Genomic DNA, 6,010 nt, shown 5'->3' with positions numbered 1-6,010 from the left:
AGCATTTCAAAACTCATGTGGGGTTCTTAAATACAGGTACTGTATCTGTTGCAATAAGTCCAGTCTTTTGCTAATGCCACAAGGTTTTTAATTTGTTTTAGTACAATTGTTGTCTACAAGTTCTTAATATATTTGTTCAATTCTTTTAAAATATGGTACTGTAATCATTATTATTATTTTGCTTCCACACTGGATATTTTTTAACACTGTAAGCTGTCTGGACTCCTTTTAAAGCAACAGTATCTGTCTATCTGTCATCTATATCCATCAGATTGGTAATTTTGTTTTCCCTAAACATAATGGTTCAAATAATTGTTTTCCATTGTTTTCTGGGCACAGATAAGGAAACACCGGGGACATCTATCTTGGAATTGGCTGAAATGTTCCAAAGGTAAACCTTCGTTCTGCTCCTATTTCAAATCAGTATTATTAAACAAATGGCACAGACCAAATGTTATTGAACCATAGACACAGAGATCTGCTGGCAAGTTGCCCCTGAGCTGATAACAGCAATTACTTTGATTAAATGACTAAATGAGTCTCCCCACTAGCAGGAACAGTAAGATGCAAATTGGACATTGACCCAGGTTCCAGACTTGATTGGAGAGCCGGCTAGTTCTTGGTGACTTGGAGAGAAACTGCTATTCAAACCTACTTTATAAAGAGAGCAGACAGACCGTTGGCTGATACTTTAACACCATTGTTTTTTCACTGACTCTGCAAACGATGTCTTCCTAGCCACCTGGCTTCGGACCAACAGCTGCTACAGCTGGCCAGATAGTTTTGACTTCAGGCTCCTTCTCTAATCCTCCTCCTTCATACCACCAAGCCTCAAGAAGGGTTGTAGAGACAGTGGAACTTGCCTTGAAGGTATTGCTCGAGCCAAGGTTTTGTAGCAATGCTAACCCTCTTCAGGTGCTAGAGAAATGTCAGTTTGTACTTCTTAGACAGAATCACCTAGGCCAGTCCACTTCGGTCATTGCCTTCCACACCCCCTCTAATCACCTACTTATGAAGCCAATGCATTTCAGAAAACACAGTTCCCATCACAATACAAACAATATATTTAAAGATAAGCAGGCATGGCTCCTATTCTTGTCCTCTTTCACCACGGCCTTCCACATGGGATCCCTGATGAGTCTGAAGGGAAGACGTTTCTACCTATATGGGAAAGAACCCCGCAAAACTCCATCACCAGGATTCCCTCTAGTTTTCAGACTCATTCTTGAAGGCGTGCTGAAAGCAACGATGAGGGCCCGACTCCGGGCGCTGCCTCAAAGCACATTGGCGTACGGGGATGTTGCAGCTCCTGAAAGATGCAAATCAACAAACTGTGTCCCTGCTTAAACAGGAAACCACAGGACTAAGCAGAGATGGTGATTTTATATTCGTGAAGGCTTTCATGGCCAGGATCCAATGGTTGTTCTGTGTTTTTCGGGCTCTTTGGCCGTGTTCTGAAGGTTGTTCTTCCTGACATTTCGCCAGTCTCTGTGGCCGGCCTCTTCAGAGGACAGCACTCTTTGCTCATATTGTCTCTGTGCTGTCCTCTGAAGAGGCCGGCCACAGAGACTGGTGAAACGTCAGGAAGAACAACCTTCAGAACACGGCCAAAGAGCCCGAAAAACACAGAACAACCAAGAGATGGTGATTGTTCGTTGGGGATAGAATGAAAAAATAAAGCTCGCCAGAAAAGACAAGAATGCTGGGGAATGGGGAAGCCATCAGAAAAGGAAAAGACCTAATTTGAGGTGGATTGACTCAAGACCTGAAACTGTGGTTTTAAGTTTCCAAGAACTATTAATGATAGAACCCTTCAGAAATCATTAATTCATGGGTTCATCATAAGTTCAAAACAAGTTGTCAGAGTCATATGTTATTATCTGTATGCAGAGGCATGGATCCCAATTCTTATGATTGTCAGAGTCATATAGCTTCTTGACGGAGAAAAACTGTATTATCCATATGCAGAGGCATGGATCGCAATCCACAAAAATATCACACACAAGGGTTTTTGGCAGGCTAGGCATTACAGAGCGGAGGTGACGCAGAAGAAGCACAGAGGTTCCAAATCCATGGCCAGTTATTTGGTAGTGCTGGTTGAACAAGATTGGGAAGGACTGTCTATTCTACTCCATGCTGCCAGGTGGTTAAATCTGAAGTCTTACCATCTCAGAGTAACTTCTGCAGCTCCCATTTTGTTTGTTTGTTTATTGTACTAATATCCCGCCTATCTGGTCTTGCGACCACTCTAGGCGGCTTCTTGTTGTTGTTTAGTCGTTTAGTCGTGTCCGACTCTTCGTGACCCCATGGACCAGAGCACGCCAGGCCCTCCTGTCTTCCACGGCCTCCCGGAGTTCGGTCAAATTCATGTTGGTCACTTCGATGACACTGTTCAACCATCTCGTCCTCTGTGGTCCCCTTCTCCTCCTGCCTTCACACTTTCCCAACAGCGTCTTTTCCAGGGAGTCTTCTCTTCTCATGAGATGGCCAAAGGATTGGAGCCTCAGCTTCAGGATCTGTCCTTCCAGTGAACACTCAGGGTTGATTTCCTTTAGAATTGATAGGTTTGTTCTCCTTGCAGTCCAGGGGACTCTCAAGAGCCTCCTCCAGCACCACAATTCAAAAGCATCAATTCTTCGGCAGTCAGCTTTCTTTATGGTCCAGCTCTCACTTCCATACATCACTACAGGGAAAACCACAGGTTTGACTATTCAGACTTTTGTTGGCAAGGTGATGTCTCTGCTTTATAAGATGGTATTGAGGTTTGTCATCGCTTTCCTCCCAAGAAGCAGGAGTCTTACAGACACATAAAATAACAAATAAATATAACAAAAGAAATTATTACATTAAATGACCAGTACTTCAGATGGAGAAGAAAAAATAATTAAAAAATAAACAAGAAAAGAAAGAAATCAGATATTAACTGGAGGGAAGGCCTGCCTGAACATCCATGTTTTTAGTTGATTTTTAAAAATACCAGTGAAGGGCTGCACGAATCTCCAGAGGCAGATTGTTCCAGAGGCGAGGAGTGTGTTTTAAACAAAGAACCTGGCCCACACATTGGGTGACATATTTTTGAGTGTTAATGGGTTTTTGGGGCTACCCAGTGTGGTGTAGTAGTCAATAGAGGGACTGACTAGGACTCAAGAGGCCTGGGTTCGAATCCCCACTCAGCCATGGAAACTCAGACTGGTAAAGACAGCCTTTAAATATCTCACTTACTTTGAAAGTCCTTCTAGGGTCACTATAAATCTGTTCCTACTTGGTGGCACATAACAACAACCTGGTTTTTCTGTGTCACCCCCAGGTCTGTAATTCCCAGCTGCATAAAAACACCGGTAGAGTTGATAACTAGCCTCTGTGTGTAAGATGTTAGTAATCTAATGGAAGTATCACCCACCCTACTCTTTGGATAGTGCACAAAAATTATATTTCTTTCTTTCTGTTTTACTATGAAAGATATCCCTATTTTTATTATCTTATCTCAACTTCCACTCAAAACTATCATAACCGCTTTCTTTCCTGTTGCTAGATCCCCCTTGTGGCTTTGGGTGTTGCGGCAAGTTTAGCATTCGTGGTCTTTTCGCAAAGCTCTTTGGAGGGGAAGAGAAAGCAGGTCCCAGAGCTCCCTCGAGCTCGCCTTCCGTCAAGAAGCACCAGCCCAAGACCAGCCAGCAAATCTTCCGGGAGCAAAATTCCTCTGGCCTGGGCACCTTCAATTCAAAGGGGTCCAGTCGCGAAAGGAGCCAAACAGTTGACGGGAGCCGGACAGATGACAGTGCCAGCCTCTGCAGCCATGAGAGGAGAGAGGCCGAACAGGGGTATTGGTTGAGGAAGCCATGTTGCCCCCGCTGCAAAGCCAAGAGGACAAGAGAATGACTGGCTCAGCACTTCTTTGATCAGGAACCAGAAGCTCTTTAGGAGACGGACCACAGCAAGGCCACTTTTCCCTCGACCTCTTTCAGTTTGCCTTAACGCGGCAGGAAAGATGGAGACTTAGATCCGTTTAGGGACAGGATCTGTTAATGATTATTAAAATATGCCTTTTAAATGATCGCACTATTTTCCACTTACGGAAGCCGTAAATGCATGACTGGGGAGTTTCCTGAGCTAATACAGTGGGGTCTCGACTTACGAACTTAATCCGTATTGGAAGGCAGTTCTCAGGTCGAAAAGTTCGTAAGTCGAATCTGCATTTCCCATAGGAATGCATTGAAAACCATTTAATCCGAATCTGCTCTTTTCGTCCATAGAAACTAATGGGAAGCTGCTATTCTGCCTTCTGCCACTAGAGGGGGATCTTTTTTCTTTTTTCCTTTTAAGCTAAGATGACTTAGCTTTAAAAAAAAGGGGGAAAAAAGAGTTCGTAACTCGAATCTAAGTTCGTAAGTCGAGTCCATATATTCCTATGAGATCGGTTCGTAAGTCAAAACGTTTGTATGTCGAGCTGTTCGTAAGTCGAGACCCCACTGTACAGGTCTTTCTTGCTCTGAGTTCTGTTGTTTTTATCTGTAATAGTTAAATGATTATGCTTTATATTTTAGTAGGTACCGCTTATCTGCCGGATCAGTATCCGCTGATTCACTTATCCCTGTGTGAAAATATTAAGACCAACATCTAAGAAATATAGATTTCCAAAGATGAGAGGACATCCTTTCAGTGGTGGCATCCTCTTTATGGGATGCCTTTCCCAGAAAGACTTGCCAGGTGCCTACATTGTGCTCTTTTCTTGACATGCTGCATTTGAGCCCTGATGAAGCTAAGTGTTTGTGAAGCAGAGTCGAGGAGGAAGAGAAATTCCCGTCCTCTCTGTTGACTCTCTTCTCATACGATGGAAGGGTTTCCATGTTTCAAGGGAAAACCAACTGTTGACTCATCTCATGGAGCCTTGATCAGTCTCTTCCTTGCCACCTCTCTCTCTCATCTCCACTGTTGAGGTTGGCCACCAACCCAAGTTGCTAAGGTTGGCTCCACTTACCTTGCCACCATAAAATTAAAGAAATAGAAAAGAAAAGAAAAACAGTGGGAAGTGAAGTATAAAAAAATAAGCAGCGTAAAAGCAATTTAATTCCCAAATAAAAGAATTAGTTAACTTTGGAATGGCTGAGCTACATCAATCGAATGGGTAAAGCGACATAGTATGTGGTGCTCTCTAGTGTCAAACCTGTTGACAGTAGGTTGGAGGGGGAGAGAAAGGCCCAGTAAATAAAATGTTGTTTAGTCGTTAAGTCGTGTCTGACTCTTCGTGACCCCCATAGACCAGAGCACGCCAGGCCCTCCTGTCTTCCACTGCCTCCCAGAGTTTGGTCCAATTCATGCTGGTAGCTTCGGTGACTCTGTCCAGCAATCTTGTCCTCTGTTGTCCCCTTCTCCTCTTGCCTTCACACCTTCCTAACATCAGGGTCTTTTCCAGGGAGTCTTCTCTTCTCATGAGATGGCCAAAGTAATGGAACCTTAGCTTCAGGATCTGTCCTTCCATGGAGCGCTGAGGGTTGATCTCCTTCAAAATGGATAGGTTTGTTCTCCTTGCAGTCCAGGGGACTCTCAAGAGTCTCCTCCAGCACCACAATTCAAAAGCATCAATTCTTTGGCAGTCAGCCTTCTTTATGGTCCAGCTCTCACTTCCATACCTCGCTACTGGAAAAACCATAGCTTTGACTATGAGGACCTTTGTCGGCAAGATGATGTCTCTGTTTTTGAAGATGCTGTCTAGGTTTGCCGTCGCTTTCCTCCCAAGAAACAAGTGTCTTGATTTTGTGGCTGCTGTCTCCATCTGCAGTGATCATGAAGTCGAAAAAAGTAAAATCTGTCACTGCCTCCATATCTTCCCCTTCTATTTGCCAGGAGGTGATGGGACCAGTAGCCATGATCTTCGTTTTTTTGATGTTGAGCTTCAGACCCTTTTTTGCAGTCTCCTCTTTCACCCTCATTATGAGGTTCTTTCATTCCTCCTCACTTTCTGCCATCAGACAGAGCCAAAACTTGTTTCCAGTCTGAATGGAGTCCTTAT

Source organism: Pogona vitticeps, chromosome 5 (assembly GCF_051106095.1).
Source record: "Pogona vitticeps strain Pit_001003342236 chromosome 5, PviZW2.1, whole genome shotgun sequence".
Taxonomy (NCBI): Eukaryota; Metazoa; Chordata; class Lepidosauria; order Squamata; family Agamidae; genus Pogona; species Pogona vitticeps.
Note: the sequence above shows the minus strand (reverse complement) of the source record.